The sequence below is a fragment of the Anguilla rostrata genome, chromosome 6, assembly GCF_018555375.3.
Source record: "Anguilla rostrata isolate EN2019 chromosome 6, ASM1855537v3, whole genome shotgun sequence".
Lineage (NCBI taxonomy): Eukaryota > Metazoa > Chordata > Actinopteri > Anguilliformes > Anguillidae > Anguilla > Anguilla rostrata.
This window is the reverse complement of record NC_057938.1, coordinates 32,690,404-32,704,318: the sequence shown is the minus strand read 5'-3', so window position 1 is coordinate 32,704,318 and position 13,915 is coordinate 32,690,404. Positions and strand designations below refer to the sequence as shown.

At 39.9% G+C, this 13,915-nt stretch overlaps 1 protein-coding gene and 1 long non-coding RNA gene across 5 annotated transcripts in view; one reads left to right on the top strand and one right to left on the bottom strand.

Moving 5' to 3' along the window:
- Positions 1-13,915, top strand: part of LOC135257863 (gephyrin) — a 404,797-nt gene that overhangs the window by 101,215 nt on the left and 289,667 nt on the right. The gene's annotated exons all lie outside the window — the stretch shown is intronic.
- LOC135257897 (uncharacterized) overlaps positions 1-13,915 on the bottom strand; it is an 89,100-nt gene that overhangs the window by 1,095 nt on the left and 74,090 nt on the right. The gene's annotated exons all lie outside the window — the stretch shown is intronic.

The following is a 13,915-nucleotide window of genomic DNA, read 5'->3' as shown; positions in this document are numbered from 1 at the left end:
AAAGATTGTTTGTGTCATATAACATGGAATTGTACTAAATTACTTTGTGTTAACTTTTAAAGCTATTAAGACTGTTGCCCCCTGCCCTGTTAGTTTTTACACCAACCTCAGAGTTAAATGTAACATTTCACTCTCAGGACTTTCAGTCAGATTGCTTGTGAATGATATGCCGTAGAATTTTAATTGGGGTATGTAATCATAGCCAAGGGATGTAGGTTGTATGTATTAAAAATTTAATTAATCTATCTCTACTAATATTTTCAGAATTGAGCCAAATACAAAAACTGATATTTCCCCGCTCTCCCCCACTGTAAGTTCAGAATTGTTTGTGATTTTAGTGTGCAGGTGAGTGAGCCATCTGATTGGAAGGCAATGGATTTCATGAACCGGTTACATTCTTGTCAAAAATGTTACAAAGCGGACGCATAACCATGGCCACATCCTTGATCAAATTATATCAAAGGGGATTGATGTTGATGCCACTTGGATATATGATGTTACAGTCTTTCCTCACCCTCCCCTATCATCCAAAGTTACAGCACAGCTTCAGCATAATAGTAACAGTGTAGTTGAATTTGTACGGTGGTACAACTGTGGTGGTGTCATGGTAACAGCACAGTTTCAGTAGTATCATGGCAACAGTGCAGCTGCAGCAGTGCCATAGTATCTGCACAACTGCAGTTCTATCATGGTAACAGCACAGGTACAGCAGTGCTATGGTAACGGCACAGCTGCAGCAGTATCATAGTAATGGCACGGCTGTAGTAGGAACAGCACAGCTGCAGCATGGTCACAGTTACAGAACAACTGCAATGCAGGTTGGTGGATGCTGAAGCAGTAATCTACTAATTTCACTGAATCCTCCACAGTCCTTCAGTTTAGCAGGTAGAGTATCACCCTCCTTGTGTTATATAAGACACCACAGTTTAGATCTATCTTCAAATAAATTAAAATCAAGCCATTGGTTGGTTGAATGCTGCAGTTAAAAATAGAATTTTAAATTCTTATCCAGAAACCGTATTGTATTAGGAGAGGCTTTGAAATTCAGTTTGCAGATTAGCATACCATTGTCCATTGTTACACTCACCCTCTCTCTCATTCAACCCCCCCCCCCCGGCTTCCTTCCATCCATCTTGCATGCTGTTTGCAGTTAGCACAGGGATCTGTGTGTGCTTGTCACTGATCTGTACATTTGTCCTTAGTGAGAACTGAACAGAACTGACCACACAGATGCACTCATACAGATACATAAAATTTCCTTGTTCAACTTATTGTGTGCTGGCTCTTAACTCAAAAAATACAGTGAGGGAGATAAGACGAAGAGGAAAAGGAGGAAGGGAACCAGAAAGGGGGGGGGGGATTGCAATGTTGGCACTCCGATGATGGGGGTTGAGTTCCTGATCCAACACTCGCTGCTTTGCTCATCATTAACCAGGTTGCTAAGATACGGTGGGCTTATTAGGTTAAGTTGTCTGTTGTTATTGCTGTTACTATATTTTACTTTGCATCATGAAACCTTCATTATTCAAAAAATCATTCCTTGCAGAGAAAGAAGAAAACTGGTGTTGTTATTTGATTCACTGTATTATTATATCACTGCAATATTACTCAGGTGGTGGTCTCATTTTGATGAATAGCAAGCATCATTTCATACAGACATTATAGTAGAGTGGGCTAGCTAACCCTCAAGGGGCTCTTTCTTGAATTATACTTATTTATACTGTCAAGATATTTTATAAAAGATTCACTCTGAATCTTCAAAAATTGTTCTCATTAAGTTTATCCAGCTGACAAGAAGCTTTTTTGATATGCCACACTGAGGTATTGGATTTTAGGACACCCTGTCATTTAAAAATTGTTAATTTTTGGAAAGATATTTTTTTTTGTCTCATCCTCCTGGTTGATGTCTGTTAGCAGTGGAAGCACACCTGTTTGTGGGACACAGGAGAAAGTAGGGAAGATGTCCAGTGGTTTTATCAGAACGCATTCCCAATCCCAATCTGAGCATTTCTTCACAGGAATAGGTGGCCAGACCAAGGCATCCCATGAACCTAGGTTCCCGCAAAGGGAGAATGACAGATCCCGACCTGTGTGGTTTCTTAATGTGACTGTGTGGCTGAATTCAAATGGTTTTGAATGGGGATTAAAAAAATTGGTTGATTTGTCAATTGTCACTCACAAGCTTGCATGTTGACTGTTAAATAATCAAAAATTGTTTTTTCTTTTTTAAATGATCAAACCATTCAAAATAATGTTTTTTTTGTTTGTTTGTTTTGTTTGTCTTTTTCTCCCCTCATTGTTGTAGCCCCACTTTACCTTTGTTTGATTTGCATACGCTTGGATAAATTAAAACATCAGAAAGCTTCTCTGTGTGGAATACATCTTCAGCTATTATGCTCTTACTCAATCTTCCCCAAGTTGTATTTTTTGAAGACCAGTTCCTGCACAGGAACTGGGAGCAGTCTAGAGCGATAGGGAGACACGTCAATATTTTAGGGCTACATGAGCTAGTGCGGGTTGTGTCATTAGCCGATAACCTGTGTCTATAACGTTTTAACTTTAGAAAGGTCTTGTTTCTAACTGATGTCCAGCAGTTTCAGACGTATCCACCATTACAGCATCGATTTCTGTGCCAGCAACGACCTAATATAAAGAAAATCTATAGTTCTGCAATATATGAAATCATATATTGCAGAACTATTTCTTGAAATAAAGGACACAACTGAATCAATTTCAATGTTTGTATTTCTAATTTATAGCAGTTTTGTTATATAGAGAAAACTCTCTTAGCCTCCAGTTAGAAGACCTTCAGGGTGACCCTACTTGCCCAAGGTTGTTTACTTTGATGTTTATAGAGTGGGGAGGGCGATAGTGAATAAATAGATACATTCCTATGGTCACAGAAATTATATTGTCTGTTTCTTGAAGGTGATTTAAAACTTTAAGGTTAATATAAAAACTATATATCCCACCATAGAAACAGCACAGTGAACAGTTTGACTGTTCTCACTTTAAGGAAGTCGATATACCTGCTGTGAATAAACATTATCCGGTACCGGTTTTCATACGACCAGTGACATTACCTACCAGACTGACTCACAACGCAGATTTTGGTGGTTAATTTCTGAGCCGTCTTTACTATCGTTACACACTCGGTTTGTCAACTTGTTAGCAAGGTAGCTAACGTTAAACTTAGTTAACATGACAAAAGGGCAACTGCCTAATGTGTGCGTGCATTTTATTTAGATTTCAGAAGTAGGAGTTTCCTGTAAAGATTATCTCATTGTAAACACCTCACAGCTAGACCAATGAGGGTTTGTAGCTGGAGGGGAAGGTATCGCGTGTTCTCCCTTGGCTGGTGTGATTCAAAACCGAGATGTTAGTTAGTTTTCATCTGTCCGTAAGAACAGGGCACAATTAAAATTAAGAATGCACTGGTTCCGTTGCCACGGGTTAGATATGAAGGCGTTGCTTCATATCCCGCTTAAAACTGGCCTGAAACGGATCAGTAGCATTCTAGTTACTCTCCGTTTGTAAACGGGGCTATGCTGTCATCAGAGATATATCCGATCTGTCGCCGGACTGTAAATATTCCAATGGGAGCATCAGAATATTCACAAATGCGCGGAACAACATAACAGATATATCCCTGACCACAGCAAGGAAGCGTAACGGTTACTATGTTTTACTCTCGCGTTAATCTGACTCCATTTTACATGATAATTTAAAATTTGGGTTTAACTACACGTGGAACTTGGGAGTGGTTACACTCGACTCTATCTTGTGCCATCATTCCTCAATATATGCTCCCGGGCTTTAGCATTATTGTTAAATCTCAGTTCGGCGAGGAATCCAGAGGGTAGGAGGCTGACCACCATAATACATGCCTTCCATGCCTGGCTTACATGGATAGTGCATAGACAGTTATGAGCCCAGGACGGTGAAGAATCTATCGGGCTCCTTAAGGCGAATTTGGAGAGAACCGGCGTACAACGCCCATGGGTTCTCTTATGCCAAACAACACCAGAACCAATCCCACCAATCCCTTAGCGGGCAGATCGTGGTCACCTATCTAACTTGAAGACCCCACTAAAGACGTTTACTGTACTAGACCCCTGATCAGTAGGTCCTAGTCATAATTGCCCCCCTGAGTATTTAAACGGAATTTCGGCTGAAAAGAAGATAAAATGGATTAGAGTCATGAAGACCACGCAAGTTAAAAATAAGAATTTATTGAACAGGCAGGTAGGTTATTATCTTCAATTCCAAATCAATTATAAGGGTTAAAAACATAAATACAGAGTAAAAGAGTTCTTACCCAGCCTGTTTAGCTACACACAGAACACAGAGTATGCGCAGTGCGGGAAGTCGATTGCGATCTTCCTGGCTATCTCTACACAGAACACATAGCCTAGTATGTGCACTGAGGGAAGTCGATTACGATCTTCCTTGTCTGTCTACACACAGCGCACATAGTATGTGCACGGTGGGAAGTCGATTACGATCTTCCTCCATTGCTTTGTCTCCCTTCCTTTTAAGCCAAATCCCGAGTTTGGTCTAGGCATTACCATAAATTAACCTGGCCGAATCATAAATCTCGAATTCCGGCCCCCACCTTTTGGAGGCAGTTGTTAAAACAATTGGTGGGGAAATGGGGAAAAGGAGATGATTACCAGAGAGGACATTCCATTGTGTTAGTTTTTTCCTGAGTTATTGAAACTATGTTTTTTCAAATTCTATTTGGTATGAAACATATTTCATTCAATGGCTTGATTTATTGTAAACATGTACATACCAAACATGCCAAGTGGATGTAATATTATGGTGCAGTTGTCATGAAAATACCCTTCTGTTTAACCATTGTACACGCAATCCATGTTATTATTACATAAGGCATAATACAATAATACAATGAACACATGTGCATGGTTTGTAAGGTTTTCCGGGGTTTGTAAATAGGATATACAGATGGTTTATAGTCCAGATCCAGAAAAGAAATACAAAGTGTAATGTCAGAGGGGCCCAAAATGAGGGCACTGTGGTATTGTCCCGCCATGTGGCCGGTCATTTTACCCTTTATGACCCCAAAACACCCACACCCACAACCACAGGCAAAGAGACTAGTTCCCCTTATCTTAGTTGTATCCAGGTGGTAACATTCCAGAGAGCCAATGACTTGCTCACACAACCATAAACAACCAGTTCAGTTCCTCTTATCTCAATCTTGTCCAGAGGGTAACAGTCCAGAGAGCCAAATGGCCTGCTCATCCCGAGGAAATCCGAGTAGCTTATTGTTTTACCACAAGGCTCTCGGGTCCTTTGAAGTACAGGCTGCGCCCCAGCATGCCGGCTCGTTCAAATGCCAGCCTTTTCTGGGTCCCAGTTTAATTTCCCTCTTACATCATCAAAAACACGTTTTCAACGTACAAAAATGCCAAGTTACTCACACGTACAAGACATACACCGTCTATAACTCGTTCATTCAGACTGTCAAAATCCAGGCCAGCCATTAAAAGTATTGATATCAAAATGATGCCAAGTTACGGTACTACGAACAATATAGGCTATCTTGCCTCACCGAAATTAAATAAGATGTATTCCAAAGCAATGCTACCCAATATTTCCTCAATTCTTTCAAGTCACTTGGCCCTGTGTGTATAAGCAAGCAGTACATGGACAGGCCAAACATATGTGTGGATGGCTTTCTCACAGTCAAGATTGATTGAAGAGGCGTCTATATGTCCAATTTGTATTGGTATGTATGTATTTCGGTGCCCAGCCTTTCTGTTGCATGAACGCTTGTATGTTTCTTGGTATAAATGTCTGTTTATAAATGTGAATGTAACATGCTCGAGGGTAATGTCCCCATGGGGATAAAGAAGTTGTCTATGTATGTATGTACAATATGCATTTTACATGCAGCATTTATTGTACGTAGCAAATATATAATCACTTGTACATTTACTCAAATTCAGTGCAGAAGCAAGTATAAACATATGTTTTCTGGAGAAATATGCTTCCTGTAGTTACTCACCTGCAGTTTTCTGCATGAATGTGTTCCATGAGGTAATGCAAAATATTTGACAGTTTGATCTGACACAAAGTTTGCATGACATTGTAAAATGGTAAGATTACAAAACACAGGGCCAAGTGACTTGAAAGAATTGAGGAAATATTGTTTGTAGTACCGTAACTTGGCGTCATTTTGATATCAATACTTTTAATGGCTGGCCTGGATTTTGACAGTCTGAATGAATGAGTTATAGACGGTGTATGTCTTGTACGTGTGAGTAACTTGGCATTTTTGTACGTTGAAAACGTGTTTTTGATGAGATATCATTTCTTTTTGCAAAGCGTTTTATTATGAGAGTGAGAAATGCGAAGTGACCCTGTAAGAAAGGGTTGTGAATTATGGCTATCCTTGTGTGAATTTGTACAGTCTGATGAGCATGTACCGTGTAGCAGTTTCGGTTTGCTATATATGTAAAACAGTGGCTGTGACAAAGGGTGCGGTGGCGTATAAGTGTAAACGCGTCAGAAACGCAGGTGAAATATGGCCATGTATGTACTCACGGATTTGACGGCCATCCAATGAGCCTTGATTGACAAAAGAATCAGCAAGTCCGTAGAATTAGAGCTCCCTAGGTCGCAACTTGTGTACCCTTCTGTCCTGCTCCATTGTCTGTTATTTCGTGGAGATGCACTTTTAGTGTTTGTAAGGTTTATAAGGCATTTTGATAGGCTTATCTGCAGATGGGAATCCTCTTCGCTGTTTTGCTAAGCTAGAACTGGAAAACTTGATAGTGGAGAATAGGAGCAGACGCATATGTCCCAGCAGGCTTTGCATATGAGAAAATAACAACAGTGTGAGAGAAATTAGGATGAAATTATGAAATTGCGTAGTTGAAACAATATGTTTTTAGCAGAATGGGCATGTAGGTGAAGGTTGACATGATCACGGAGTATAGTGCGAAGTAAATGGAGTGATCATGAGTGAGCTTATGTTCCTTATCGAACGGTATATATAACAGTCGCTATAAAACATTAACCGTTAAAGTGGAGGGTTAAGTAATGTGTGAAATCTATTGCACTGATGTATTTTTCTCATGTTCAGTACAAGTAGTTATAATTATGAGTGAATCATGATTTTAAATGTAATGTTTTAATGGGGAGTTGCAGAACGTACATACGTAGCAATTGTTTGTATGTGGCTAGACAGAGAACAGGGCGAGGTAACATGAATGTAGAAACGTGACATTTGCTGATAAGGTTTTGTACGGTAGCCAAGTGAAGAAATATAGTTAGTAGAAATGGCACAGCGGTGAACTGGTGTAACTTTTTAATAAAAGGAATACATTTGCCGTCATGAAATGCATATGGGTGGCCGTGAGTGAGTTTTGGTAAAGCAAATATAAGCGTAAGAAAACATTAGTGTAAAAGAGGAAATTATCTGGCTGAGGACGAGGCGGGATTCAATCCTTCAACCGGAGGTTTTGCAGTCCGTGAGTTTGTTAGGGCAGCACCATGACATAGCTATGCAATGTGTGAAATATCATTAGCAAACCTGTCCGTGGTTTTAAAGAAGAACACAGGCAAGTAAGCACAGAAGAGCTCCCGTTGAATCCATATGGCTTTGCAATATTGTAGCCGGTTAACAATTGAACGTGCAGATGGTACGTCATAATGCAGTGTATACGTTCGGGGAACGGCTGGTAGATATGGTGCAAAAGCAATAATTGAGAAGTAGTAGACAATTATTAGTGAGGGTAAAAGCAAGTTAAAGAAACGTGTTTCTAGCTGGGCTTGAACCTCGTTCCCAAGACTGTAACCTTACCCACTAGGCCACAGGTGGACTAGCTTTTTGTACTGAAAATGTTTCAGAGTAAAAAGGTATGGGTATTTTGCGTGTGTATGCGAGTTTTTGATTGGGTCGTGTAGGTGAAGATTTGGCTGCTGTCGGTAAAATGTCCAATGGGGAGATATGTTATTAGTGGGATAGGCGGCAGGAAAAATAAGAATGAGAAGAAGAAGAAGAAAGAGAAGAAGAAGGAGAAAACGCTAAATCCCCTTAGTTTGGGGCTTTATTGTGTGGACATGTGAAGTTGTTTATGAAATCTGTCTGTTGAAATGAGGTCAGAATGTACAGAATTTAATGTTTATATGGGCTGAGTGTCTGTGGCTGTTGTGGTTATTTCTGTGGGGAACCCAGAAAGTGCCAAACTCTTGGTGCTGTATAGGTATGGGGCATGGCCCCGCCAAGGCGTAACTTGGCGGGATGGCATACCTGCCATCCCAATTTATGACCAGGACTAGCCTACCTAAAGATTGCATTCAAACTTAAAGTAATGGGAAATGTTAGGCATGTAGGTATGCAGGGTCTCCGACCCCCATATGGTGTCCTGTGTCATCTGGTTCGTCTCTTCTGAGGAGGTGAGACCCATAGGTTGTCTGCCTAGATTAGGAAATCAGTGTATTTTAAATAGCCTCAATCACATTTGCTTTGATGCTGGGGACGGGGAGGCCAGGCCACATTCTTATTCACTGGCCCTGCTCAGACCTGGCATTAAAATGCGTCTTGGGTGATCCGATCACAAGTGGACAGCTCTATCTACAGGTGTGAATACACCCAAGATGCATTCGAGATCCGATCACTCAGACCACATTCAGAGGTGGTCTGGATCGCATATGGCCACATTCTTTTTGCAGTGTGTAGATGAATGTGTCCTGGGCCACATTGAAAGACTGCCTAATCAACTGACATCCTCTGCGTAAGCGGAAGTACCTACTCATCCGCACGCCAACGGCATCTTATTAAAGTACGAAACAACAAGAAGAAGCCACACTGAATAACGAAATAAACGAGACAAAGTTTTAAAAAATGATACCATGTCATTCTACAGTCAATATCTGGGACTAAATATTGAATAAATATAAAACCTTACCATTGGTTTTATGCATAGAGATGAGTAGTCATATATTGTCTTGGGCAATCCGTTTGTGAAATATACAGGCATTTGTGATGCCTGGGTTGTGCGCTGGTTTGGGCGTGTCACTACATGGCCCATTTGTGTGACGTCGTGTTGTGAACTTTAACCCCCCCTCCATTTCCTGTCCACTAACTCAAAGAAAAAAATGGACAAAAACGCAAAACCGAAGGAAGCTTCTTGCTATCGTTATTTTGCAGCGTAGACTGCCAGCCAGACGCAGACGTCGAAGCTGGGTACACAAAATAAACCAAGTGAGGACACAACTGGGAGAGTATCGTCGTTTGGTCCATGAACTCCATAGTACTAGGTACAACAAAGTAACATGCAAGAACTGCTAAATAGCTAATCTTTTATACAGCTTAATTCCAACGTTTGGAATTGATATTTAGTTAGTAGCCTAATTATTGTTTCGGTACTCGTCCCATTACCCAGTACTGTCAAATCACGATGATGATAATAAAATCAAATCTTAGGAAATGAATCGCGTCAGTAATTCATCTGACAGTTGCTCAGTAAACAGCGGACTGCTACATGGTAATTTAAACAACTTACCCACTGTAGCGTGACGTTGGGTTGCGTTCCGGCAAAAGTTGATTCTGGTTCAACTTTCTTGCCGCAGGCCGCTGCGTTTTTTTTCGGCACCCCATGCAGTCAACCACTGCTGCAGCCTAAACGCACTACCCCCATTCAAATGAATGGGAAGACTGCCGTTTTTGCCGCACAACCCTGCGACAAGCTGATCTGGTGTGAATGCAGCCTTAGAGAGAGGGAAACAGTAAATAAGAATGTGGCCTGGCCTCCCCGTCACAAGCATCAAAGCAAATGTGATTAGGGCAATATAAAATCCACTGATACCCTAATCTAGGCAGACAATCTATGGGTCTCACCCCCTCCGAAGAGACAAACCAGATGACACAGGACACCATATCGGGGGTCGGAGACCCTACATGCCTAACATTTCCCTTTCCCATGTCCTTTTTAAGTCTGAATGCACTCTTTAGGTAGGCCAGTCCTTGCCATAAATTAGTCTGACCCCCCTTCCCTTCTCTCCTAAACCTTAACCCGGCATCACCCAATCAGGGCAAACATCCTCAAGCCATGCTGGGTAAGGTATTTAAGATTGCCACAGGAAAAAGGTTGTTGTGTTGTGTTTGGTTTCGGAGCCTGGAAGAAGAAGAGTTTTCCTCTTTATTTTGATGGTGGTTCCTAGGTTGTGTGTTTTTAGCTGGTTTCCTTGTGGTGCTTATACTGGAAGTGGGTGATACTTTGGCAAGGTTTTCTGTAGACTGACCTATCAAAGAATTAGGCGATTTAATTGATAATTTTAAACATAGTTATTAAATTAAATCTAATAAAATATATATTTACATGTAGGTTAAGTGAGGGGTTCTAGCATGCAATATCACTTGGTTCAGTATTCAGAGTACTGAACATTTTAACAAGTATATTAACTGTTGGAACCGCTGGATTCAGAAAATGAACATATTTTTTATTAATCCTTGCTTGTCCGACAACCACGTGTTGTTCACGGCGTTGTTGCCCTTTTTAGTGCAGTCTGACTTGATTGACAATTCATTTATTCAGTAGGTGAGAGTATAAGCTTTCTAACAATGTATAACATGTATAATTTTGCTTTTGGAATAGCGTTTTATAAGCCAGCGTAGCCGAAAATGTTCTTATTATCGCATTCACTTACGCATTCACTCTGTGGTATCAGACACTGCACCTAAATAAACGTTGTCTACGATTTCTTGTAATTTCTTGGAAAATACTATTATTATTGAGGACTTCTGGGCATAGCTAAGCTATATGTTTGCTGATAGACCTGTTTGACATCGTTTTCTGGAGAAAAACAGAAGCGGATAGAACTGTATCATTTTGGTTGGTTCTCAAATCGTTTAAGCTGGTTTTGTCCACAACGTTTGAAAATTTTGAAAAGCACATGGAGACATATTACCAGTGCATCAAACATCTTGAGCGATTTGGTTTGCCTGGAACACGCCAAGGAATAGACCCAGTCTGCTTTTGTTTTGATTTTGCTTGTGCGCTGAGGTCTTTGCAAACTTCTTCTTTAAATTTCCGGCAGACTAGGCACAAGTAGTGCATTGCTGCCCGCCGGTTAAAAACAACGGATTTGGTCTTTGCAAACGGAAATGATGTACGTGCTTATGAGCGGGGAAGTGAGATCCGATCACAAGTGGTCACTCGAGAGGCATGTGAAGACGCATTCAGATGCCAGGTGTGAACTGACATCCGTCTCGACTGAACCTAGACACAATCTGGATATATCTGGATACAAAGTACAGGTCTCAACAGGGCCATTGTTTCCCTCTCTAAGGCCAAAATCTAAACACTACATATCCTACAACATTTATTGGTTTGATTGTCATCTATATTGGTTTACTTCACAGATATTGGTTTGATAGACACACATTGGTTAGTCATTCACGCAAATATTGGTTTGTTATTGCTGCTTATATATTGATTTGGTATTTACAAATCTATTGGTTTGCTTCACATTTATATTGGTTAGCTATTTGCATGTATTGGTTAGTCATTCATTCATATATTGGTTTTCTATTTGCATATCTATTGGTTTGATTGTCATTTATATTGGTTTGCTATTTGTATGTATTTGTTAGTCATTCATACATATATTGGTTTCTATTTGCATATCTATTGGTTTGGTTGTGATGTATATTGGTTTGATACAGGCATGTATTCGTTAGTCATTTGCACATATATTGGTTTATTTAGCCTAGGCATTTATTGGTTTTATTTCCATGTGAATTTGTTTGGTGTGCATAGGTATAGAGTGTTACAGTGATGACGTCTTTTTGTAGGCCAACCCCGGACATTTCTTCCGCCATGGGTTCCCTCGGCAGATTTCCAATGCTTTTTTCCCATAGTGATTTCGTTTTCTGCCGAAAATAATATCGGTGGTCAATAAAAGCCTCATGTTTTGTTCCACACCCATTAAATTACACCCATTCATATCGCAACCATTAATTTCTAAGCTGTTATGTGCTTTTGAAAAGTAAGTTTCTAACAAGTTGCTATTTTGAAATGTATGTGCATTAAAAGGGTACTATCACAAAAAAATTTGATTGGCATTTATTATTATCTTTTTGGATATCCAGAATTGCATTCTGGATAGGAAGAATTACAATTATGGATATCCACAATATTTATACAGATGTCCACAATTGTATTTTTCCTAGTAAAATTGAAATTGTACATATCCAAAATGACATTTTTACTAGTCAAAATGTATTTTTGGATATTCAAAATTACATTATGGATATCTGGAATGGTTTTTTATTTTGGATATCTGAAATTAAAATTGACTAGTAACAATTTACTAGTAAGATATCTTTAATTACCATTCTGACTAGTGAGAATACAATTTTGACTAGGAGAAATGCTATTATGGATATCTGAAATGTAATTACAGATAGGAGTGTGGTTCGATTAAATGTTAAAACGGCCTGCCATACTGTTACAGCCATTGTGACATACTTTAAGTTTCGTTACAGCATCCGTTGCTATGCTGACGCTGCCACCTGAATACATCTGGAGGCAATAAAAATTATAAAACAGTTTCTTTGATTAATCAGGGTTATTTTCCAGCCTGAAATGTGATCGTATTAGTAAACGGCTACAAATGTCATCTAACTTTTAAGTAGTTGGCTATCTCCCTGGATACGAGTTAAATCTTTTTAACAGAAAAAAATAATAAATGCAAATTTATCCACGGAAATGGCTATACAAAAAGGCAAAATAGATGTCATGGTCGCAATGGCCGTCGTAGACATCAGAAGGAAACGTCACTGAAATGTCACTTGCTGAAGGAATTGTGCTGTTTGTGCTTTTAGCTGCATTTTTAGATGCCATATCTACATTTAGGTTAGAGAACAACTGAACCTGGTAACCGTGGTCTGACCCAGCTTGTTTGTGATGAAAATGTCAATGTTGTACCACAAGGAGGTTCTCCTAGGTATAATATGTTACAGCCAGCAACATCTTGTCATCGTTCTTTCTTAACTATGGTGAAAAAGGAGACTTTATAGTTATTACTTGTTTGTGATAGTAAATACTTGCCAGCTAGCCTACTAATTAAGAGGTTTATCATTTTTTTGGTGTTGGTTGAACGTATGGGTGTTAAAAAAACTCAATATAAGTTGAGTAACCCCTTTCCCGCATGCTTTTATGATGGATATGCTTGTTTGCATGTTGATCTTAGCCATTTTCATCTGTGAACAAGAGTCTTGTGCAATGAAAGCTTGATGTATAGGTCATACAGAACAGATAATAATAGGACATCACCTTTTATACTCCTTTTATAGCTTGTACAGTAGGTGGTGTAGGTCAGGGTGGTCTCAACCGGGTCCTTGCAGGTGGGTGGAGTCCAGATTGATAGGCCTGTAATATAAGGTAGCCTACCTGGAGCTATTAATCATCACCATCACCATCACTGTCATTATGTAATTACTAGCATACCCTGCAACCTAATGGAAACAAAGAGTTTTTACGGGCGACACAGAATGGCAGTGCCAGAAAACAGACCCAAAGTCTGTCAGTGCTCCTGCCCTGCTAAGGGGCAGTCACCCACTCCAGCCAAGCGTTTTGTTGCTAAAAAACTGTTAGTTTTTTTTTTTTGATTGAACAACTAAAATTTTATAAGCTAATTTTGCTCATGAACCATACCCATTTCCTTGACAGTTTTTTATTGTTATTTTATTTTAACGATTACTGGCAACTGTACTCTGCAACAAAAGTCAGCAAGGAGGAAGACCTGTCTCTCTTGCTGGCCCTGAAAACAGCGTAGCTGGTAGCAGCAGCAATGTTTTCTGCCATGGCAGAGCGACACCAGGTAGAGATTACATCTCTGCAGGCTGATATACAGAATCAGGTCGTAGAGCTGGTGG